The sequence below is a fragment of the Stegostoma tigrinum genome, chromosome 10, assembly GCF_030684315.1.
Source record: "Stegostoma tigrinum isolate sSteTig4 chromosome 10, sSteTig4.hap1, whole genome shotgun sequence".
In the NCBI taxonomy this organism is placed as follows: Eukaryota; Metazoa; Chordata; class Chondrichthyes; order Orectolobiformes; family Stegostomatidae; genus Stegostoma; species Stegostoma tigrinum.
In genome coordinates this window covers 20,314,178-20,340,210 of record NC_081363.1, presented here as the reverse complement: position 1 = coordinate 20,340,210, position 26,033 = coordinate 20,314,178, and the positions used below count along the sequence as shown (strand labels likewise).

Genomic DNA, 26,033 nt, shown 5'->3' with positions numbered 1-26,033 from the left:
TCAATTTCTGTGGAAACAAACATAGAAACATAGAAGATAGTAGCAGGGTGAGACCATGAGAAGATAGGAACAGGATGAGAGATTAGGCCCTTCGAGCCTCCTCCACCATTCTTCACGATCATGGCTGATCATCCAATGCAATAACTTAATCCTGCTTTCTCCCCATAACCTTTGATCCCATTCACCCCAAGTGCTATTCCTAGCTGTTTCTTGAATACATTTAATGTTTTGGCATAAACTACATCCTGTGGTAATGACTTCCACAGGCTCACCACTCTTTAGATGAAGAGATGTATCCTCATCTCAGTCCAAAATCATCTAACCAGAATTCTCATATTGTGACTCCTTTGTGACATTCCTCCCTTTCATCAAGGCTTTCATCTACATTCAAATCTTCCTTCTCAGTTCCTGATCCTTTTTGTTCTTGTTAACCCAAATTTGTAGCACTTTTGCTGTTGAACATGCTGCATTGTAGCACACAAATCCTAAAATGAATGGGGTGAAATGTACTTTTCTGAAGTCTTTAGGGATATAGAGCAGCAAAAGTTCTTGGTTTCTCCAGGAGAATGTTTACTGCTACTTATCACTGGAACAGTAGCAAGATGAATCAGACAATGAGTCATAGATGGAATGCTTTGTTTGTCATCACATCTCACCTAGACATCAGATCGTGAGGGTGAAGCTCCACTGACAAACAGCTGAAGATTCAATTGACAAACAACTTTGATATTCTGAGCTTTCTTCAGGAGGTAAACTTTATCAGAACAGCTCAACCATCCTCATTTTGTAAAGATCTTCTTGTCTGATATGTTTCGCTATGCTTTTCCATATGAATCATGGGAAATCAAGGGCATAGTAACAGGTGAACAGGAGTAGGCCACTTGATTGTGTTCCACTATGTCATGAAACCATGGTTGAATTGTGAGCTAATTCTACATACCTCCCCTGCCCAATATCTACTTCGGGTGCGAAAATTTACCAATGCCTGTTTTAAAATTGACAAATCTGCGTGAAGAAGTATTTCCTAATTGCACTCCTAAAAGGTTTGATTCTATTAATTTGATTATGCTTCTGAGTTCTCAACCTCTCCCCCCACCCCCATCAAATGGCAAAAGTGGTCTCTCTATCTTCCCAAACCTTTTTCCACAATATCTCAAAAAATGCGATATCAAATCTTTCCATAATCTTCCAGATTTCATGAAATACAATCCTAGTTTGTTTATTCATGCCTCATGTCTTGCCTTTGGACTCCATTCATCTAGTAAGTCTATACTGCACTCCTACCAAGACCTGCTATTTACTTGAAATTCGATTGTGATTAGTTTTATTTTCCACTTTGAAGTACAAAATGGAAACTTGGAGTTTGCCCAAGTTTCCGCTGAGCCACTCTATTGAAGAAAAGCGTTAACCTCGTCTTGAAATGTGATTCTCGTGCTTTTGCTATTGAAGGACATTTGTGTCCAGCCTCAGACACCTTCTGAATGAGAAATAATTTGCAATGGTGAAATGTTAGTTTTGAAGCTGAGTAGACCAGGGGAACAGAAAGTCAATTTGCTTGCTATTGTCCCTGGTAGCCCTTCCACATCAATGTCTCTTTCTTTAGATCTGAACTTGTACCGAGGTGAACTTTTCATGGTCTAAATGAAACTCCTTGCAGGGAGTGCAGAATTGTTCCAGTTCATGGTACCAGGCCAAAAACGTGAAAGGAAATATCCTGAAGATTATCACAAGACTGAGTCTGTGGCATCCATTATGTGTAATCCATTATGTAGCTAAAACCTCTCAGTATGAGGGAGGGGTTGTTGTAGGAGTAAGCGACACCATCTCCTCCAGGTTGCGGATACATTTCCTGTTGGATAATCACAAACCAGTGCTGATTTGGCTGTGGAATGAGTCAATGAAACCAGAAAACACAGGAGCAAAGAGAGTAAACTGGTAGGTAAATATAACTGACCATTGGTGCATCTATGAATTGAAAGACTCACTATCATCTTCTCTGTATGAGCAGTTCCCCTTCTGTAGAGCTCTCCCATTGCATTGCACTTAACTTCACTAGAGGGCATAACAACAATAACAGGAAAAGGAAGGTGCGAACGGGAGGGAAATCCTTCTCACTTTCATGTATCCAATTCTTGTGTAGGGTCCCAAAAGCAAGTTGGCGTATTATGCCTTTTCTGATGAGTGCGGTGCGCATGCTGTACAAGAATTGATTCAATGGGAAAAAAGTGATTGGAAAGGCGAGGAAGAATGTAACTAATGACCTATAACTTCATTCATAATTCAAGTCCTGATTCATATTTTAAATGCAAGCACGCATTTCTGGCCTTTATGGCAGGTATCTTTGAAATACATTTCTCTACTTAGTAGCATGAGTGGAGTTCTGTGGCTGATGAAATTTGATTTGATTTGATTTAATACTGTCATGTATTCTGAGATACAGTGAAAAGTATTGTCTTATGTGATTTACAGGCAGATCGTAACGTAAAAGTACAATCAGGGTAACAGATCAGAGTGCAGTATACAATGTTACAGCTGCCGAGAAGGTGCAGAGAGAGGTTAATGTTAGCATTTCAGAAGACCATTCTAAGTCTGATAACAGTGGGGAAGAAGCTGTTCTTGAATCTGTTCGTATGTGTACACAAACTTTTATACCTTCTGCCTGACAGAAGAGGGCGGGGGAGAGTATAACTGGGGCAGGAGGAGTCTATCATTATGTTGGTTGCTTTTCCGATGCAGCAGGAAATATCGATGAAGTCAATGGATGGAAGGAGTAGTAGGAACTGCAGATGCTGGAGAATCTGAGATAACAAGGTGTAGAGCTGGATGAACACAGCCAATATGCCAAGAAGCATCAGAGGAGCAGGAAGGCTGACGTTTCGGGCTGAGACCCTGAAGAAGGCAGGCATGGGACGGGAGAGGAATATGTGTCTGGTTATGGCATCTCACTGGAGATGCCTAAACTCTCCTATGCCCTAGCCCCCTACCCCACACATCAGGTCTTGTACATGGCCTGCCATTGTACATTACCTATTGTTGGTCATTAACAGTCCCCATTAACAGCTATTCACCCTCCTAGCCAGATCAATATACACTCCTTTGTCCATTTAACTGTTCTTCTCACCCTTCAGGCTCTATCCTTTATCATATCTTTTACACTTGCCCCATCCCCTTCCCTATTTTCTGTTTTTTAACTGCCATTTCCTGGCTACCATCAGTTCTGAAAAAAAGTAATTGGACCCAAAACTTTAACTCTTGATATTTTCTTCACAGATGCTGCCAGACCTTTCCCAGCACGTTCTGTTTTTGTTCTTGATTTACAGCATCCACAGTTCTTTCAGCTTTTGGTTGCCACACCATGCTGTGGTACATCAGCTGTAATGTGGAGGTGCCAGCGTTGGACGTTGATGGACAAAGTCAGAAGTCACAAAATATCAAGTTATAGTTCAACAGTTTATTTGGAATCACAAGCTTTCGGGGTGCTTCTCCTTCATTAAGTGAGATCAATTTAGCTAGGCTGATCACCCAAGGAAGGTGCAGCTGTCTGAAAGCTTATGATTTTAAAAAAACCTGTTGAGCTACAACCTGGGGTTGTGTAACTTCTGACTTTATGCAACTGGTAGGATGTTTTCTACAGAGCATCTATAAAAATGTGTAAGAATGCTTATGGACACATCACATTTCCTTAGCTTTTCCATAGCTTCCCTACACTGTGTAAGCAGGCCCTTTGGCCCACCAAGCCCACATCGACCCTCAGAGCATCCCACCCAGACCCATTCCCCTATAACCCACCTAATCTACACATCCCTCAACACTATGGGCAAATTAGCAAGGCCAATTCACCTTGGCCTACACATCTTTGGACGGTGGGAGGGAACCAGAGCACCCAGAGGAAGCCCACACAGACACAGGGAGAATGTACAAACTCCACACAGGCAGTTGCCTGAGTTGGAATTGAACTCAGGTCCCTGGCAATGTGAGGCAGCAGTGCTAACCACTGAACCACTGCGCTGCCCTACTTCCTGTGAAGTAGAAGCATTGTTGTACTTTCTTGACTGTAGTGTCAATGCAGATGAACCAGGGCAAATTGTTGGTGTTCGGCAGTCTCAGGAATTTGACCCTCCCAACTATCTCCACCTCCGCACCATTGATGTAAACGGGGGCATGCCCTCCACTCTGCTTCCTGAAGTCAATGACCAGCTTGTTTGTTTTGCTGGCTTTGATGGAGGGATTATTGTCTTTATGCCATGGCATTAAGCACTCTACCTCCTTCCTGTACTCCGCCTCATCATAATCTTAGATCTGACCTACAACGATGGCGTTGTCAGCAAGCTTGTAGGTGGAGTTGGTGCTGAATTTGGCCACACAGTCATGCGTTGATAAGTGAGTGCACAGGCTCGCGGGTCTTTGCTGTTGAGGATTATTATGGAGAAGCTGTTGTCGTCTATCCCTACTGATGGTGATTTGTTGGTCAGGATGTTGAGATTCCGATTACAGAGGGGGGAACCGGGGACCTAGTTCCAGGAGTTTGGATGATGTTTGTTTGAAATGATAGTGTTGAAGGCAAAACTGCAGTCAACAGGTCAGAGCCCGACATTGGTATCCTTGTTGTCCAGGTGTTCCAGGGATAATGTTGTTCCAGGGAGATGGCATCTGCCAGGACCTGTTGTACCTGTAGGCAAATTGAAAGGGATCAAGGCAATCTGTGAAGTTGTAGTTGAAGTGAGCCAGTACTTTTTTTTTACTGTATAGAGCAGTGGAAATCTAATGATTTTATTCCTTCATTTCTGGTACTGGATGGTAATTTACAGGTATCTGCCAATCTCAAAGTGTAGCTCACAAAAGCAATTAAAACATTAACTGACCTCAGGCTATGTTTAGCCACAACTGGTAAACTTACGGTGTTCAAAGTTCATGATAGATTAAACACAGTTTATGTTAATAATAGAATAATGCATGCTTGTGTCATTTGATGTCACAGAATCATACTGCACATAATGAGATCATTTGGCCCATCGTGCCTGTACTAGCTCTTTGAATTATCCCAAATATCTTTTCCCTTGGGCTGAAATTTTTTTCTCAAATGTATGATCAGTTCACTTTTCTAAGTTACGACTGGATCTACTTTCATGCTGCACCTTCCACATCATAAAGTGTATGTGGTTAAAAACAAAATTTTTGAAGAGAAAAGGTTAGTTGTCAAATCTGCAATGCTCTAGTTTAGAAAATATGTAGATATCATTATCAGTCATAAACAAATGGTAGCTGCTCAAGTTATATTGAAAATAAGCTCAATAATAACATGTAAAGTGTGTTTCTTTGGTGTCGACATATTAATAATACCAATAATGATAATGATAATACAAACACTGACACTTCATAAGATTTCAGTTTAATCTGTTTACCAACATAACCCTATATTTAAGTTTGAATTAACTGTGCCCTGGATGGCAATAACCTATATTTAGGTTTGGACTTGCTGATTACGTTTCAATTACTTTTTAGTCAATATAAATTTCACAGCTGTATTCCAATCTGGAAGTAAAGCGCACCTAAAGTATTAGGAATATAAAACCATAAATTTAGAAGAATGTGAAATAATTAACAACCAAATGAAAAAAGAATTCTGAGACATTTGTGTCATTTGGATTTGATTCACGAAGCATTTTGCATGACAGGCACGCATGTAATATAAATATTCAAGATATGGTTATGTTTGTAGGTGATGAATTTCCAGTTGCATACATCTGCGTTTGTGATGAAGTTCTGACAGGTAAAAAGGAGCAGAACTGTATGTTGAAACTAGGTTTAGAATGGGGGAGGCAGAAGTCAGGATAAGTCCATTGCATCCACACCCTCTCTTCTTCACTATCACTGTTGACATTTTTCAACAACCACAACTTGCATTTATTTATTCGAGGGATAAGCAATATACTTTATCTTTGTTATGGAGTAAAAATAACATTTAAAACGTACTTCAGGTAAACTTCACAGATTTTTAGAAATTCTAATTCATTATTTTACCAATCATATGGTGAAACAAAGTTAGTAATATTATGGCAGTATTGTTCTGTGGGAGGTTAATAATGTTTACACCCTGGCCCTCAGAACTGGTATCTATTGATGTTAGACAGCAGTCAACTGGCAGGATACAATGTTGTTCTCCCTGTTTGACTCAGAGATGCCATTAATAATGTGGGGAGGGAGGCTTGATTTTCTGGCACAGATAGTACATCTCCCTATTGTCTACAATATCATGGGATTATTTACATCCATGTGAGCAATTTAAATTTTCAGTCAAAGAATAACACCATGTAGTTTCAATGTAGGCTTAGGCTTGGTATTTGCGTTAATTCTCTAATTTAAGTTAAAACTGCAGATCCCCCACCAAAGTTAGGGAGACTGGGAATAAATCTTACAGGTATCGTATAAAGAGATAACAAGGTGTAGAGCTGGACGAACTCAGCGGGCCAGGTAGCATCAGAGGAGCAGGAAAGCTGACGTTTCGGGTCTGGACCCTTCTTCAGAAAAGGTTTTCCGGACCTGAAATGTCAGCTTTCCTGCTCCTCTGATGCTGTTTCGCCTGCTGTGCTCATACAGCTCGACACTTTGTTATCTCAGACTTCAGCATCGGCAGTTCCTACTATCTCTTACATACCCCATTTCCAAACCTTCTGGATTGTCAGGGAGTCACTTGGAAAGAAAGACAAATCTTCTGGATACTGCTGCTTGCAACTCAAGAGAAAAATAAATCTTCATAAGAACACAAGAAATAGGAGCGGGAGTAGGCCCCCAACCCATTGAGTCTGCTCCACCATTCAGTGAGATCATAGCTGCTATTTTCGTGGACTCAGTCCCACCTACTGCCTGCTCACCATAACCTTTTAATTCTTTTACTGTTCTAAAACTTTTTCATTAAAAACATTCAGCAAGGTAGCCTAAACGTTCACTGGGCAGGGAATTTCACAGATTCACAACCCTTTGAGTGAAAGAGTTTATCCTCAACTCGGTCCTGAACATGCTCCCTCTCATTTTGAGACTACACTCTCTAGTTCTAGTTTCATTCACCTGTATAAAAAAATACACCCTTCTTCTATCCTATCTACTGCCTTCATAATTTTATATGTTTCTATAAGGTCACCCCTCATTCTTCTAAATTCCCGTAAGTATAGCCCTAGCATACTCAATTTCTCCATATAAACCAACCCTCTCAATTCCAGCATCAACCTAGTGAACCTTCTCTGCACCCCACCTTATGCCAGTACATCCTTTCTCAAGTAAAGACACTAAAACTGTACACTGCACTTCAGGTGTGGCCTCTCCAGCCCACACCTTGCACCTTAGAACAAACATATCCTGCTTGGGCCATTTGACTTAATCACAGAAGTGGAGAATCTGATAAAAAAATGGTAAAGCAAAAGCTCTGAAGAAAAGCTGCTTTCCTATATTGCAGAACAGAAAGAATGAGCTCATCAAGAATATGAAAAGCATGAATTGAAATCTCGCTCCATAAATATGAAAATTTCAATTGCAACAATAAGCAGGTAATTAATTCAAAGATCCACTTCAGAACACAGTGGAGCTGTAAGAAGACTTGTGTTGCATGCAGACACCAGCCAGTTAATATCTACAGATCCAACTCAGCTCACAGTCAGACAGCTCCACTAGAAATTTCAGAAGCAGAGGTACAATATAAAAAAGGCTGCTCAGGAAAACTTTGTCCCAAACTGTGGAGCTCTGCTTATGCATTGTGTAGCCAGTATTATCTCTGTTTTGATTCACTCAGTATTTATTGCCTGTCCTTCCTTACCCTTGAGCTGGTTGAGCTGCCTTCCTGAACCACCACAGTCCATGTACAAAACTCTGGTGCGGCCGCACTTGGAGTATTGCGTACAGTTCTGGTCACTGCATTATAAGAAGGATGTGGAAGCTTTGGAAAGGGTGCAGAGGAGATTTACCAGGATGTTGCCTGGTATGGAGGGAAGGTCTTATGAGGAAAGGCTGAGGGACTTGAGGCTGTTTTCATTAGAGAGAAGAAGGTTGAGAGGTGACTTAATTGAAAGATATAAAATAATCAGAGGGTTATATAGGGTGGATAGGGAGAGCCTTTTCCCTAGGATGGTGACGGCGAACACGAGGGGGCATAGCTTTAAACTGAGGGGTGAAAGATATAGGAGAGATGTCAGAGGTAGTTTCTTTACTCAGAGTAGTAAGAGTACGGAACGCTTTTCCTGCAATGGTAGTAGATTGGCCAACTTTAAGTACTTTTAAGTCATCATTGGACAAGCATATGAACGTACATGGAATAGTGTAGGTTAAATGGGCTTCGGATTGGTATGGCTGGTCGGCACAACATCGAGGGCCGAAGGGCCTGTACTGTGCTGTAATGTTCTATGTTCTATGTTCTATGTGCTGTAGATGGCCCACAAAGCCATAAAGGAGGGTTGTTCTAGTATCTTCGTAACAACAGAATTTAAAAGCGACAATATATTTCCAAGGCAGGATGGTGAATTTTTAAATGTATTCTACTTTGGGATTTAAATTTGGACAATAATTCATCAATTGGTTTCTAAATTTTCAAAGATTATTTTAACCAGCTTTCATAAATGTGTCATTTAAAAAATATCTAATTGCTTTATTTCTTTACAGTCTCAGGGCCCTACAGTTAGGGTTTTGGTAGGGGCTAGCTCTTTGATCAATCAATTGGTCATTGTCGATCGGTTAAAGAGTCTTTTCATCTAAATTTTCAACATTTTATAACTAACACAAATGCAAACATGATGTGGAGGTGCCAATCTTGGACTGGGGTGGGCAAAGTCAAAAATCACGTGACATCAGGTTATAGTCCAACTGGTTGATTTCAAATAAACTTGCATGTCAAACAGAATGAGAAGAAAAACATATTTGAAATTGAAGAGGATTGATGGCCTCCGTCTGTGTTATATCATTCAATGTTTTTTGGCAGCCAGCACTGTACATAAAAGCATACACTTTTTTTAATCTATAGAACTGTTGGAAGAAGCGTCTATGACATCAAGCCCACTAATCCATGAGACTCGTGAACAATTTGAGGGATTAGTGTTGTTAGGGGAGGGGTTGTTTATACCAATGCATCAATAAACATTTTTTATGATTAGTTTAGTTCTGACTCGCTACCAGTAAAAACAGGCTCAGAATTCATCTACACAACAGGAAAGAACAACAAACAAACTGTTCTATTTTTACTTGAGCATAAAGTTTTAGGCCCATGGTCACAAAGGTCATGCAGCATGTCGATTACTAGTGCCTTTGTCACCCTTGCATATCATAATCTTTCACCTGCTCACTGGAACAGGTCATGTTGACACTCCAGTCATGAACTATCAGAGCCTAGTTAGTATGCAACAGTCCTTAATTAATTGAGCTATTCCACTATTACATTTTGCAAAACAACATCTTTGCAGAACAGCCTATATACAAACCTGACTAAAAATGACTCAAGAAGAGGCAGTGAAAACTCTTTGTTTGCTCAGATAATTGAACAGTTTAACAATTTACCAACAAAGCACATTTATTCAACGTTTTTGCAGACTTACTTCTGTGTTATGCAACTCCCTTGCATAAATTGACACTGCTGTGAATTAAACGTAGGAATTGCTGGAAATGTCATACCCATTGGTCAGTACCTGAAAGATAAGGGTGGTTTAACATTTTAATAATAACCCTTCAGCCAAATTGACATAATGGGAGTGTTCTTTGGAGAAGGCAAATGGCTAGAGGTCAAGATTTTGTTATCACCAAGCCCTAGGTGAGATACCCCAACTCATCATGGTCCAAATGGGAGTCCCCAAGCTGTCAAGCTCCTGGATGAGGAAGGGTGAACTGGCTCCCTTTCTTTATTCACCCATTCCCCCTCAGTTGGTTGTAATTAGGTTAATTTATAAATGATCCCTTCCGTCATGTATACCTTTTTCTTCCAGATCCAAATGAGCCTGCGTTTTAAAAGGAACCAATTTTGCCAAGCGTCCTTGAGTTAATAACGTTGAGTTCTTTAATTATTGAAATGAGAAGGATTAATAACACAACACATGTACATAGATTGGAAGTAAGAAGTGAGTCTGAAAAGATAACTTTTATCTTTAAAGGATCAGTTTGTGACTTCTTTGTGAAGATCAATAGTTAAACATCATGGCCATTGCAATAGAGATTACTGGGAGCATTGATGTTGGTAGGTGAACAGTCGTTTTAAGATTCTTGTCTTTGTAGAATGGTTGACATTTCTTTGTCCTTACTTAACTGGTTCTCAGCACTAGAAATGTGAGTCATAGAACCATAGGGGTACTCAGCATAGAAGCAGACCCTTTGGCCAGGTTTCCTCAACTGAACTAATTCCATTTGCAAGTTTTTGGCCCATTTCCCCATCAACATTTTCTTTCCATGTACTTGTCCAAATGCCTTTTAAATGTTGCAATTGCCCCGCGTTTAGCATTTTCTCTGGCAGCTCACTTCAAATAGGCACTATCTTCTGTGTAAAACAATTTGACCCTCAGGCCCCTTTTAAATCTTTCCCCTCTCACCTTAAACCTATATGTTATAGATTTGGACTCTCCTACCCTGAGGAAAAGACCTCGGTTATTCATGTTATTTGTGCCCCTCATTGATTTTATAAACCTTTATAATGTTACCCCTCAGTCTCCTATGCACCAAGGGAAAAGCAAGTTAAAACAAGTGTTTAAAAAGTGGAAGAAGGAATACAGTATTCAAGTTTATATGAAATCAAATACTGTGGATGCTAGAAATCTGAAACAAACACAGAGAATGCTGGAGACACTGAAAAGATCTGGAAGCATCAATGGAGACTTTATTCCTTCACAGGATGATGGTGTCACTGGCTAGGGCAGCATTTATTGCCCAACCCTAGTTGTTCAGATGGCAGCTAAGAGTCAACCACATTGCTGTGGGTCTGGGGTCTCATGTGGGCCAGACCAGGTAAGGATGGTAGCTTCCTTCCCCAAATGACATAAGTGAATCAGATGGGATATTCCCAACAAATTGACAATGGATTCCTGGTCATAAATAGATTCTTAATTCCACATATTTATTCAATTCCAATTCCACCATCTGCTGTGGCAAGATTTGAACCTGGGTCCCCAGAACACAAGCTGGGTGTCTTGATTAACAGCCCAGTGACAATACGACTAGGCAATTGCCTCCCCCTTAAGAGAGGAACAAAGTCGATATTTTGAGTCCAGTATAGTGCTTGTTTAGAACTTCAGTTTTGATTCTATCTTCAGTTCTAAAGAAGAACATGCTAGATTCAAAACATTAACTCTGTTTCTCTCTTTACAGATCCTGTCAAATCAGATACGTTGCTCCAGCATCCTCTATGTTGTTATAAAAAAAAATGATAATGTGCTTGAAAAGACCTGAGCAGAAATTGGCTCAAAAATGGAAAGCAAAAAGGAATACATGGAGAGCATTAAAACTCCTTGTCTAGCTTGTCTGATTGTGGCTTCAGCAGTCTCCATCTTTGAAACCTCCACTGGCCAACAACTCTCCAAGGTCTTTACAGTTCTCCAATTCTGTTTTTTAATGCACCCATGTTTTAATTATTCCACCATTCCCACACCAGCTGAGGTTACCATGAAAGACTCTCCATCTTAACATTTAAGCTGCACCTGCCCAGAAATAACCTGCTCAAAGACATCCAGTTTGAGCTCTGCCATGTCCACTCAGCTCTTGACCTCGTTCCAGACTTGGTTCAAGCAAGGACAAAAGAACTGGACACCGAAGGTGAGGTGAGAGTGACAGTATTTGACATCATGGCCACATTTAACCAAGTGTGGCCTCAAGGAGCTCTAGCAAAACTGGGATCAATGGGTCTCAGGGCAAACTCTCCAGTGACTGGAGTCATACCTGACATGTAGGAAGATGGCTGTTGTTGTTGGATGTCAATCATCTCAGGTCCAGGACATCTCTGCAGGAGTTCCTCAGGTAGTGTCCTAGGCTAAACTATCTTCAGCTGCTTCACCAGTGACCTTCTGTCCATCATAAGGCCAGAAATGGGAATGTTTGCCGATGATTGCACAGTGTTCAGCACCATTTGTGACTTCTCAGAAACTGAAGCAGCCTATGTTCAAATGCTGCAAGATCTGCACAATATTCAGACTTGAGCTGACAAGTGGCAATTAACATTCGCACCCACAAATGGCAGGCAATGAGCATCTCCAATAAGAGACAATCTAATCACCACACCTTGACATTCATTCTCGTGACTATCACCGAATGCCACTAGCAATATTCTCGGAGGGGGGGGGGTGTTAACTTTGACTAGAAACTAGACTGGACTTGCCATATTAATGCAGTGGCTTCAAGAGCAGGTCAGGATCTAGGAATACTGCAGCGAGTGATTCACACCCTGACTTCCCAAAGCCTGCACACCATTGGCAACATTCAAGTCAGGAATGTAATGTGACTTCTCCACTTTCCTAGATGACTGCAGCTCCCAAAAACTCATGAAGCATGACACCACTCAGCACAAAGCAGCCTGCTTGATTGGCAATATACCCACAACCATCCACTTTCTCCTCCACTGATGCTCAGTAGCAGCAGAACGTACTATCTACAAGATGCACTTCAGAAATTGACTGAAGATCCTCAGATAGCACATTCCAAATCCATGCCTACTTCCATCCAGAAGGTCAAGAGCAGCAGACATATGGGAACATGTGCACGTTCCCCTCCAGGCCAATCAACATTCTGACCTGGAAATATATCACTGTTGTTTCACTGTTGCTGTGTCAAAATATGGAATTCCCTCCTTAAAAGCATGTGGCTAAAGCTAAATGCATGGACTGCAGTGATTCAAGAAGGCAGCTTACCACTTTCTGAAGGGCACCTAGGGATAGTGGCTAGCCAGCAACACTCACGTTCCACACAAATAAAGAAAGAAATCTGTGGCTGTTATCTTCAGTTTCCTTCGCTGTAAGTTCTGGAATTCCGTCCCTAAATCTGTCTACTTCCTGACATCTGTCTTGTCATTCAAGATAATTCTTAAAATCTGTCTCTATAACAGTTTCAAAGTTGTAAAACCTGAAACGGTGCTGACCAGCTATGTGATCAAAGTAACACAGGGCTGGATACGCTGCTAGCATAACCGGTGGCCAAATGGCTCAGTTGAAGAGATAGATGTTCAGAAGTTATCTTAGAAGAGAAGAAAGAGAGACAGGCACAGAGACAAATGTTTAGGGAGGGAAAACCAGAACTTAGGCCCTTGTACTATGCTGGCACTAGTAGGTTCCCAAAGTGCACGTTTTGGCAACTGGAATGAAGGCAAACCATAAGGTTGGTGCCACAATGTTATCGAAAAGATTGACATTTTGTTGTAAATATTGATACTTTCATTTTTCTTTTCTCCCCAGTGTAAAAACCAAATGCTGTGGAAGACAATATTTTATGGCATAGCTGTGCGGTTCTGGATAACTGCCCACAATTTTGTTACCCTCCAAGTAAGTGAAACAATGATATCCCTGCATGTACCATGCCCCACCATCAAGCCATGGCTGTGGTGAAAATCCGCAGTTACATAAAGCTTCATAACACAGCTGTACAGCTGTTGGCATGAGGTTTTATTTGAGTAGTAAGCTGCAGACTAGTGTGGCCTTGGATGCTAACCATCTGGTGTATTGTAGCGCAAAATGGAGAATTTCCTTGCAGGCTTGCTTTCTGGCCTAACGATGGTGGCCATTTACTGGTTCGTAGTGGATACAGACATTGCTCACTCTGTCTATTCCTCCAGTTCCACCTACTTGCCTTTATTAGGGTGAGTAAGGAACATGCTTTCTCTGATGGTACACTGGAAGCCTTCCATGATGTCATTGACTGGATACCAACGGAAGAAGTTACTGCCAACGACTAAGTTTACAAGCTTATTTTGATTTTTAATGGTGTAACAATAACAAAAATGGTTTCAGAAAATAATTTTTTATGGGAATGTGAACATTACTGACAAGGCCAAGATTAATTTCCCAACCCTAATTTCCATAAAACTATGTGGTTTGCTAGAGCTCCGCAAGAGGTTAATAGTCAACTAGGAGATAGCAAGGGCTGCAGATACTGGAAGTCTGAGTTGATAAAATGTGGAGCTGGAGAAGCATCAGAGGAGTAGGCAAGTTGACGTTTCAGGTCTGGACTCTTCATTAGGGCTGTGCTCCTCTAGTTCCTCATTTTATCGACTCTTAATAGTCAACCAATTTGCTTCTGATTAAGATCATTTTGGACTCAAAATGTTAATTCTCTTCCTCTCACCACAGATGCTGCCAGACTTGCTGAATTTCTCCAGCAGTCTGTATTTGTTTCAGATTTCCAACATCCATGGTATTGATGGATACAGATGGAAATTGGTATTTTTAACATGAGGAGGAAATGGAAAGGATGACCAAACACTTGGTCAAAAAGTTTGGTATGAGAGATCACCTGAAGGCCAAGAATGGAAAGATTTCAGAAAAATATACCCAGAAGCTGAGATGATGTTGAAGTTCTTGAATATTATTGGTGTTGCACTCAGGCAAATGAAGAGCATTCCAACACATTCCTGACTTGACCCTTGTTGGTTCAAGAACAGGCATTGCAAAGATATGTGGAAATGGAGAGGGTGAGAGTGAGGATGGGTGAGGGGCTTAAAAATTAGGGTAAGGATTTTAAAATGACAGTGTTACCTGAATCAGAATCAGCATAGTTCTGTTATTTCAATTGGTGATCTGAGCACATGGAACTTTGCTAGTTTTAATCTTTTTATTTGTTATTAATACATGAGCATTGCTGGCAGAACTAAAATTTACTGCCAACCTCATTGCAATGGCTTCAGACTATAGTTATCAAGAGTTGATAAGAGACAACCATGGAATACTATATAAAATTCTGGTCTCCCTGCTATAGGAATGATGTAGTGAAACTTGAAATGGCTCAGAATTAAAAATTCCAGGGATGTTGCCAGAGTTGGGAGTTTTGAGGAGAGGTTGAATAGGCTGGGGACTATTCTCCCTGGTCCATTGGAGGCTGAGGGGTGACCTTATAGAAGTTTATAAAGTCATGAAGGGGCATGGGTAGGGTGAATAACCAAAGCATTTTCCCCAGGGCAAGGGAGTTCAAATTAGGTGGCATAGGTTTAAGGCAAGGGGGGTTTAAAAGGGAACTCAGGGGCAACTTTTTCACACACAGGGTAATGTATCTATGGAATAAGCTGCCATGGGAGGTGGTGGAGGCTGGTACAATTACAACATTGAAAAGCATTGGGATTGGTTCATGAATAGGAAGGGTTTAGAGGGATATGGACCAAATTCTGGCAAATGGGACTAGATTAATTTAGGGTATCTGGTTGGCATGGACAAGTTGTAATGAAGGGTCTGTTCCCATGCAGTACGATTCTATCATTCCAGAACTGGTCAGCAGTTCCAAAGTCACAGCAGCATCACGTACTGTTCCAACAGTTTCAATATCTCATCATAGGCTCCAGGATCTATTCCGCATATTCTGTTGCCAATATCCATTAACAGTGTCTGGGGCTTAAATACAAGGCCAGATAAACAGGTTGAGCCTAGAAATATCTGCAGGAGTACTTAATATTAACACAAAGTGGGAGGAAGAAAGAAAAGGAAGGAAAGAGAGTGGGAAAGAAAAAGAGAGAGAGCAAGAGAAAGAAAGAAACATTGTATTTCACATCCTGAGATCTTCCCAAGTGCTTTAAAGCCAAGGAAATACTTTTTGAAGGATAATAATAGTAAGAAACAAGTCAGAGCCTGAAAACAGTGCTATGATCATGACAAATGAAGCCGTTTAGCAATGTTAGATAATGTTGGCCAAGACACCAGATAGATCTCCCTGTCTCATCTTATAAGTGGTGCCACTGGACCTCCTCCTGTGGTAGGTGGGGCTTTAGTTCAATATCTCAAATGTTCGACAGCCCATCTCTTGGTATTATAATGAGATGCCAATCTAGATTGATATTGCGTTCAAGAGTGAAATGTGAATGCGCAACTTCCAACTTGGAGGCAGAAACGCTATCCAATAAGCTATGGCTGACATCAAAATTGCAGGTTCTATAACAGCAGCAGGGAGCGATATTCATTCATTTTTTTTGTAGTGGGATCAGGGAACCTGACAGCTGCCTTCCCTGTTGTTAGCAAATTTTACCTTCACACCCACTTAAAACTTATTCATCGCCAGTAGCTGCTGGGATTCTGCTTAAAAGCAGATTAAATCAGAAAAGTGCAAATGACTGCCTGAGAACGGTTGAAGAAAGGACAATGTTCAACACACACAAAAAAAATCCTTCTTCAGGAGCGAATTTCAAATCTGATTTAAGATAAATGCACTGCAATCAGGCCTGAAGAGACTAACCTTCTGGCAGTTTTTTACTCTGTTTGAAATTGAAAGACAACATTCCATCATGTCTCCTTGCTTTTATGGGTAATTTAGTGTGGCTTCTCTACCTTAGGATACATTGGCAAAATGCCCATCTCTCAGTGTAGTGTAGCATGGATATTCAGCCGAAAGCACCGCTTTAGTGATAAAGTCAGAAGAGGTATTTAGGTTTGGTTTTTGGCTTTGAGGTATGGGGAATAATGAAACAAAAAGCTGTTATTATTTTTCTTCTCATCCCGGGTTGAACTGCCACCTTCTGCATGGAAATTGACTAACATTTGGCTCTTGTCTCAACAAGAAAACATATTGATTCAGTTTAACCCTCGTACACCATGCCACTGTCAAAATGTCTTCCACCTTAACATTATAGAGTGAATTGCAGGCAACCAAATACATGCTGCTAACATAAAATTGCAATGTGTCAATTTTTCTCACCTTTTCAAACAAACCTGTTGGATTGTAACCTGGTGCCATGTGACTTCTGGCTTTGTCAATTTTTTAAAACTATTTTACCATGGGATAATGGAATTTTACTCTCAAATTATTCACAGATTTTTACATGACCTTTTTTAGGAAGAATTCCCCCTTTTTGTCCAGAAGGCACAGCTTTGGTACCATAAGTTTAGACACCCTTCAAAATACCAGTTAATTCCAGACATGTGGGATTAGAAATTAGATATTAATCATTAGACATCAAAGGTGTGTATGGACGACAGAGTCCAATACCTGCCTGCATGAGGCTGCCTTCACCGACCGCTCAGAGGGTTCTGTCTCACAATTGTACTGCTTTTACGTTGAATCTGTTTAAGGTTTTATTAAACAATGAAGGACTGGCCCAGCACAATTTCAAACAGTCTTAACAACAAGATGCAACTCCCACTATTTTTAAAATTTTATCCCGAAGGTCAAATCTAAATTAAGTTACAATACTTGTGATTTACTGTCTCATATTAAGGAGCATATCTGATGACTCATATTCAGACTGATATATCATTAGGAAGATAGGGAATGGGAAACCTGCATAACTTTATCTCTCTTACTCAGTGATTTGTGGATGCTCAAAGTGCACCACGATATTGTAATATTTTTTCATTCGTTCACAGGACATGGACACCCCGACTAGGCCAGCATTTATTGCCCATCCTTAATCTCCTAGAGGGCATTGCTGTGGGTCTGGAGTTACATGTAGGCCAGAACAGGTAAATATGACAGGTTCCTTCTCAAAAGGACATGAGTGAACCATATGGGCTTTTCTTGACAATCAACAATGGTTTTGTGATCATCTCTAGATTGATAATTCTAGATTTCTGTTGAATTCAAGTTGCACTATCTACCATGGCAGGATTTGAGCCCAGGTCCCCAGAACTTTACCGGATTCTCTGGATTAATAGCCCCATGATAATACGATTAGACCATTGCCTCTCTAGAATTACTGAACTAGTTGCAAGGAAGGTCTTATCTGCAATTTTCAAATTCAGGCCTGCCGTGAATCCTTCATCTTAGTTACTCCTGCTTTGTTGTCATACCTTCCACCTAGTGGGCCATAAACTCTGAAATTCCTATCTTAAATGTCCCTGCTTCTCGCACCTCACCCTCACCCTGAAAAATGCTATTTAAAGCCTATGTCTTTGATCAAGATTTTGATCAGCACTATGTGTATCTCAGTGCCAAATTTTGTTTAATAGTAGTTCCTATGAACTGTGTTAGAACATTTTACTGCATTGAAGGTGTGGTGTTATCTCTCAAATTCTTTCAAATCACCCAAACACATGGGGAGACTATAATTCACCTTTACTTCCCCAATGGCAATATCTCAGGCAACCAGAGCTGACTTGTCATCCAACAACACTATTTTCTCTTGCAGTAAAACTTGTCATGATCGTTTGAATTTTGACATTCTTACATTTGAGCAGATGAGTGAAAGTCACAAAAGCTTCAGCAACACCTCTTTTTTTATCAGCAATATCCAAATTATTTCTAACTCAGGATCATGTTTATCTCTACTCCGAAATAGATTAGTTAACTATACCAGGATCAGGCTTGTGGGTAGTATGTAAGTGTCAGTTACTTGTTACATACAAAGGAGACAACATTACACAGATACAATAAGTATATTTGCAGAAACTTTTATGCACAAAATTCTGCCCTTTTATCAGCTGACAAGTAGAAGCTGCAATTTTTTCCTAAGGCTTAAGAATCACTGATACTCCTTTTAACTGATAGAAAAGAAACAATGTACTAGGCAATTACATTTACAAATACTTCCTGAGGAAAGCAGATTTTACAAGTTATAGTCGACAAAGGTAGGTGTGGTTTCTGTCTACTTAGATCAGTCAGTAAACATCCCTTTTGTATTCAATGTTCCACTATGCTGTTTAAGTCTTTCATGTCCTTTTGTATTGTTCATAGAGGTTAAGAAGTGTTTGACGATGTTAAGAAGAGGTTCTCAGAATGCGGATTAGTCATGAATCTCAGCCTCTACTATAGCCAAATTGACCCAGCTGAAATGTAGATAAATGTCCTAATCCAAGTGCTCTGAACTGCCATACCATGCACTGTTTTGGCCGATGACCCTTCTTCACACCCATGTTAATGGCAGATGGAGAGAAAGTTGACCTCATGAATCTCCCTGAGCATAGTGCCCAGATCTAACAATTGACATGACATTGCATAAATTCTGCAGATTTGAATCACTTTGCCAATTGTAACGTATAAATTCCCCAAGGCCCCATTACAGGAAAATCTGTCTTACTATTGCAGCTAAAACAGTTCTGTTGCTAAAAAGCAGATAAGATAAAAAATCCGTTTTGTCAGGAGAAGATAGGCCTCCTTTGATCAATCAGATTTGGCTATTTACTGAAAATTTATTCTTTATCCAGCTTTTCACCTTCCAGCAATGGTCACCATTTCAGTCAGTGCTATATCCTGTCAACCCAGTGACTTTTCTTAATCTGACTATAATTAGGTCGCCCTGAAATATGGCGAGTTGCTAATTACCTTTAGTCCAGACCTTCCCTTCTGCCACAAAAAAAATGTAGATCTTGAAATATAAGTGAACCCTGATAGATAGAAAATGGACATGGAGGAAAGGTGTTGCAATATTTAAGGAGATCTTGGCAATATTAATGAGTGGGAGGCGCATCCATCCTTACCATTCAAATTTGTGTAAAATAAAAAGTTGCTGAAAATGAGATATGTTGCAAATGGCAGTGAACAGTTGGTATTTAAGTGCATGGCCTATGGACATTTGTCAGCATGTTGGCTCAGTGGTTAGCACTTCTGGCTCACAGCACCAGATACCCAGTTTGATTCCAGCCTCGGGTGACCAAGTTTTCCCTGTGTCTACACAAGTTTCCTTCGGGTTCTTCCCACGGTCCAAAGATGTGTGTGTTAGGTGATTGACAATGCTAAATTGCCTTGCAGTGTCCAGGGATGTGCAGGCTAGGTGGATTATTCTTAGGAAATGCAGGGTTACAGGGATAGGAGAGGGCAGAGTGGGATGGAGGGTTGGTGTTGACTTGATAAGCAAATTGACCTGTTTCCATACTAGAGGGAATCGAGTCTGGAATTATGAAGATTACAAAATAGAGTTATGACAACTGCTTTTATGAAGCCTTTGATAGCCATCATGATTATTTCTATTAGATGAATCTGTTGAACTTGTGTCCTTTCTGACTTCATACTCCACTCTCATTCTGTTTCTCGCTCTCTCTCCTCCAAAGTATGATGGCAGTGATTTTAATCCTTTTCTTTCTGTTCAAAAGAACCTTCTTGTGGCATGAGGGTTCACTCAAACATGCTGAATAGTTTACAGTTGGGAACAACTTCCCACTCCAGAAGATTAGTGCACATATTGACATTTGACCACCTGTTTCTTGCCTCTAAAATGCAATTCCACAGGTTCACATGGTATGAGCAGGACAAAGGCAGCTTTTAGGAGAAGATGTGATAATGGGAACTGCAGATGCTGGAGAATCCAAGATAACAAAGTGTAGAGCTGGATGAACACAGCAGGCCAAGCAGCATCTCAGGAGCACAAAAGCTGACATTTCGGGCCTCGACCCTTCATCAGAGAGGAGAAGATGAGCTCTTTTATTTATTCATTTTTCATTCTTTGCCATCTCAGCCATGATCATATTGAATGGTGGAGCAGTCTCAAAGGGTTGAGTAGACTAAACTTGTTTTGTTCATACATTTGTATGTGTCATATGTATGTACGTTTACAAGTTTACTACTATTTTTTAAACCTACTCAAAAACACCTTGTAATAGGCTTTGCATAAATCAACCAGTAATTTTGTGTCCAATTTCATCCCTCTGATGGCAATGTGTCTAAAGATCCCTTATGTTGCTTACTGGTTCTGATGTCATGGACCGTTTTTTTGAGGATTTATGAATTTGAGGATAGTCCACTTTCTCCTACCTACTTCTGATTTTTAATTTTTCTCTTAAGGCAGCCCTTGGCTAAAGCCAATAATAAGTTTCGTCATGGAATCCAAGCTTTTTGATCTCCTTGAGAAGATTAACTAATCAAAGCCATGAGGGTAACTGTGTGCACAAGTTTTGAGGCTTTTCTGTATTTGGATTTCTCTTCCTTAGTAAATACCTGACAGATGAGATTTAATGTTTCAACGTCTTAACCACATATGGACCTTCTTTTTCCTGTTTGCTGGCATTCACAGAGCGAGGAAATACACCCACTTATTTCATTTTGTCCCCTGCAGCCATCCCAGACAGAAAACCAATGGAACTCTCAGAAACTGGTGTTGATGTGCTTTACGAGGAGCAATTTAGCAAGTTATCAAAAGGCACCTGAAGTGAAAGGAGCAGCAATTCCCCAGCTTCCTGTATGGGGTGACTCACTCTCCACGTCCGCAATGCTGGGATTGGGAATTCAGTGGTTTTTAAGAGAACTCTCCCAGAAATGAAATCACGCTGCAAAATGAATTGGAGTGTGAACTCACTGTGGCGTTATGAAACTCTGGCCTTATCTTTTCATGGGGTGAATTAATTTTCACTAAGTCATAGCTTTACACCTCCTACAGCATGAAGTCAATCATCAGTTTTAGAGGGAAAAATTGGATTTACTTATTGAATAATGTATATTTGATGCCACCTCCTGTCATCCCCTTTATTGTCACTTCTTGCTTACTGTCACCTTATTCTAACTAAAGACCAGTCCTTTGCAATGCATTTTCGATCTGAAACTGTCCCTTTTACTGTCAGTGTCTGCCTATTGCACTTTTTTTTAGTTCCACACAATTTTCATGCAGATCTACACTTAATTGTCATCTTCTTGTCACACTAGTCAGGTGCTAGCTTTCTCTAAATGGACCATGTAATCAAAATCTGCGCAAAACCTGCAGCTAGCAGTCACTGTGTGACTAAATTATTCGAGCATGGTTTTATTGCAAGATGGTTCATCCTGAATGTCTCCCACAGGGAAATAGAGTCCCATTGGATCCCAAGCTTTGTTGATGTCATTTCTTGCTAACTGTGGCTCTGCCAGGTGGAAAAGTGAAAACGATAGTGAATGCAACCCACTATTCTGCTGTCTCTTGTACCCTCTTGCCTGCAGTGTTTAAGGTCTGAATGCTGGCCTGCCTGTGCCATGTTAGGTGGCAGCTGTGAAATGTGATGCATGTAGCAAACAAAATCTTAAGGTTTTATTTTCCATTTGAGTTAAAGAAAAAACATCTATTGAATTAACCAGTGAAACTGTGATTTTTTTTTCCGAATAATGCTATAAATCCCCCATCATTTTAAATGATTTAAAACTTGGACATTCTGAATTTATTGGTTTAAAAGTGTGCAGGTTAACTGATGCTGCAGGCTTACCACAAGGAGACTTATTGCACTGCACCACTGGTCTGGAGTTATCAACGCAAGTAGATCTTGTTATAATCAGGGTCTAGATGAGGTCCCCCAACATATCAGCATGTAGAGTGAGACAGTTTGTTTTACCTGCAATGCATGGGTGATTACTGGATGACACTTTGATTGCCACCTTCATACTAATCCAGGCTAGTATGTGTGAACCCAGGCTGGTACACATGAATCTCAGGACACCAGCATTCTTTCTTCCAAAAGCATAACTCCTTCTACAAGTACCCACTCACCAAGGTTTCAGTCAGGTTTTAGTGCACTTTTTGAACAGTCCTAGAAGGGCATAAACACAAGAAATATCTGCAAGAGATGATTTTTGTTTGCTGAGAGGGCAAAGATAGTCAGTCACCTCATTATCTCTTCCAGTTATGTCTCTCACTCTCTTTGATGTTTGCCTGACACTCTACAGTGCAACATTCCATGGATCCAAGGCAAGGCCTTACCAGAAAGCAGTGAATCCTCACCTGCACTCTTTTATTGCCTGTAGTCATCCTTTTGAAATAAAAAACACTGATTTTGAAATCGTAAATTAAAAATGTCCACGGTACCTTGGAGTTCTAATCCATCATCATGACAACCTGAAGGTTGTCAAACCTGAAGCCCCTCCCAATAATACAGCCTTTTCAAAAAGGACTCATTCCATTTTTGTTGCTTGCAAGATTTTTCTTTTGAGTTACTCACAATACCTCGCAGGAGATTTATCATCAAACAGGAGAGACATAAGGCTGATTTTACGGGGCCCTTTGGTGCTGGGAACAGAAGCAAAGAATGGTAGGGGTTACTCTCTCGAATTACTGATGCTGGCTTGTGTGTCAGTTGTAGGTCTTCATCTCCTGTGTTGGATATTTTGGAACAAGAGGAGGATGCAGGACCCAGGAAGACTGCATTCCTTCCATACCCTGCCCAGAAAGCAAGCAGGCAATTGTTTACTGCCTGAGTTGAGAAATATAAGTTCAGGATGCTGACTTGGGCTTTCTGGGAGCTATCAATTTCCTTGCATAGTGAGGAGGCAGATAAACTGTGTGGAGTCAGGCACTCAGTGCCAGAATTCTTGGAAAGCCTGCCTGGGTAAGAGTCCTGCCAAACACCCAAGCTGTGGACAGATTTACCATTTCCCACACAGTCGTGGCCTGGTTGCTTTTCTTATTGTGCTTTCTAGTTTAAGGCTTTAAAAAGTTGCAGCAAAGCATCCTCTGACAAATGTCCTTGCAGTTACTCACCCTGAATGGCAACCAGATGCTTCTGAGAGGTTATAAAATCTCTTCTTGGCTTCCAAGCTTCCTGCCTTCAACATAATTCCCATTGCGCATTCACCAGAAAGGGAGTCATTGACCTGAAAAAGGCCAGTTTCCTGCTCAATGGTAAAACATTTAGCCCATAGAGTCTTTGGAGAACACACCACTTGATCTATTGATCTGCTCTCTGTAGAATAGTCCAATCTCCCTCATTTTCTTGCACTATTCATATTGTCTTGCAAGTTTCCGGCCCACCCCAATTTTCTTTGAGATAACTGATAATTGATTAAAAACTGAAAGAACTGCGGATGTTGCAAATCAGGAACATAAACAAAGTTGCTGGAAAAGCTCAGCAGGTCTGGCAGCATCTGTGAAGGAGAAAACAGAGTTAATGTTTTGGTTCCAATGATTCTTCCTCAGAGGAAGGGTTTTGAGGAAGGATCACTAGACTCGAAACATTAACTCTGTTTTTTCCCTTCACTGATAACTGATTATCTTCTTTAACATAAAAAGTGAGTTCCAGCTCCAGCTCACTGTGTAAAAGCATTTTCCCTCACATCCCCCTTATATTTATTTTTAACTGAAACATCAAACATGTGTCTCCTAATCTTTGTATAATCAGATAATAAGAAGAGCATTTCTTTTTCTAACCAATCCAAACCTCATATTCTTATAAACTGGAGTAAACCTCTCCTCAATCCACTTTGTTTCAAATAGAAAGGTCACAGGACCAGCTTAACCTTGAAGCTGAAACTCAATAAAATTAGTCAAACACAATTTACATTCTACAAAGGGATAGTGAGAACTGCCAATGCTGGAGTCTGAGATAACACAATGTGGAGCTGGAGGAACACAGCAGGCCAGGCAGCATCAGTGGAGCAAACAAGCTGGTGTTTCGGGTCAGGACCCTTCTTCAGAAATGGGGGAGGGGGAAGGCAGCTCTGAGTTAAATAGAGAGAGGAGGGGTCGGGCTGGGGAAGGTAGGTGGGAGGGTGATAGGTGAGTGCAGATAGGCAGTGGGGGGGGGGTGGCCAGTAAATGGGAGGAGAGAATAGGTGGGAGAGAAGATGGACAGGTCAAGTAGGCAGGGATGGGGGGGGGGGGGGGTTGGTCATGGGATGATGCCATGGGTGGGGGAATTTTGAAACTTGTAAACTCCACGTTGAGACCATTGGGTTGCAGGCTCCCAAGATGGAATATGAGGTCCTGCTCCTCCAGTTTGCGGGTGGCGTCATTGTGACACTGGAGGAGGCCCAGGATGGAAATATTGCCCAGGGAGTGGGAGGAGGTGTTGAAGTGGTTCGCAAGCAGAAGGTGTTGTTGTTTGTCGCGAGCCGAGCGCAGGTGTTCTACAAAGCGGCCTCCGAGCCGCATCTGCTCCCAAGATGAGGCATTTCACTCCCGAACAACCTAGATGTGCTTATATTTCAAGGACTGCAACTTCCCCCTTCGATGGTCGAAAATGCTCTTGACTGCACCTCTTGCGTTTCCTGCACCTCAGCCCTCACCTCCCCTCCCCACAGTAAAAACAAAGATAGAATCCCCCTTGTCCTCACGTATCACTCCCCTAAACTCCTGATTCAACATATCATTCTCTGCCACTTCCCCACCTACAATCTGAGCCCTCAACAAAGGATATGGTTTACTCCCCACCTTATCTGACTTCTGTAGGAACCGCTGTCTCTGTGACTCCCTCATCCACTCCACATTCCCCACGAGCTCCACCATTCCGCGGCACCTTTCCCTGCAACCGCAGGAAGTGCTACACTTGCCCCTACACCTCTTCCCTCACCCCCATCCCAGGCCTCAAAAAAACCTTCCACATCAGACAGAAGTTTACTGCACATCCACTAATGTGGTCTATTGCCTCCGCTGCTCCCAATGTGGCCTCCTCGACATTGGTGGGACCAAGCAGAGGCTTGGAGATTGCTTTGTAGAGCACCTATGCTCGGTTCGACAACACCTTTCGATCTTGAACCACTTCAACTCCCTTTGCTACTCCCTGAGCGACATGTCCATCATCGGCCTCCTGCAGTGTCACAATGATGTCACCCGGAAACTGGAAACTCATATTCCACCTTGGGAGCCTACAACCCAATGGTTTCAATGTGGACTTTACTAGCTTCAAAATATCTCCATCACCACACCCCGCCCAGCCTCATCCCATGACCAACCTGCCCTTTCATCCCTGCCTCCTTGACCTGTCCATCTTCTCTCCCACCTACCTGCTCCTCCCACCTCATTGAACAATCCCCACCACTGCCTATCTGTACTTGCATATCGCCATCCCACCTACCTTCCCCAGCCCCTGTCATCCCTGCCTCCTTGACGTGTCCATTTTCTATCCCACCTATCTGCCGCTCTCACCTCACTGACCAATTCTCACGACTGCCTACCTGAACTCACCTGTCACCATCCAACCTACCATCCCCAGCCCCACACTGCCTCTCTCTATTTATTTTAGAGCCCCATTTCACCTTACCCATTTCTGAAGAAGGGTCTTGACGCAAAATGT

At 41.4% G+C, this 26,033-nt stretch overlaps 1 long non-coding RNA gene across 1 annotated transcript; it reads left to right on the top strand.

Annotated features, from left to right (window-relative positions):
• The first annotated feature begins 1,803 nt into the window (after positions 1-1,803).
• On the top strand, positions 1,804-21,224 carry LOC132210090 (uncharacterized). Its single transcript, XR_009446282.1, has 4 exons — positions 1,804-1,935; positions 13,398-13,484; positions 17,502-17,597; positions 21,122-21,224. It is a non-coding gene; the product is annotated as an uncharacterized LOC132210090 (long non-coding RNA).
• Positions 21,225-26,033: the final 4,809 nt, after the last annotated feature.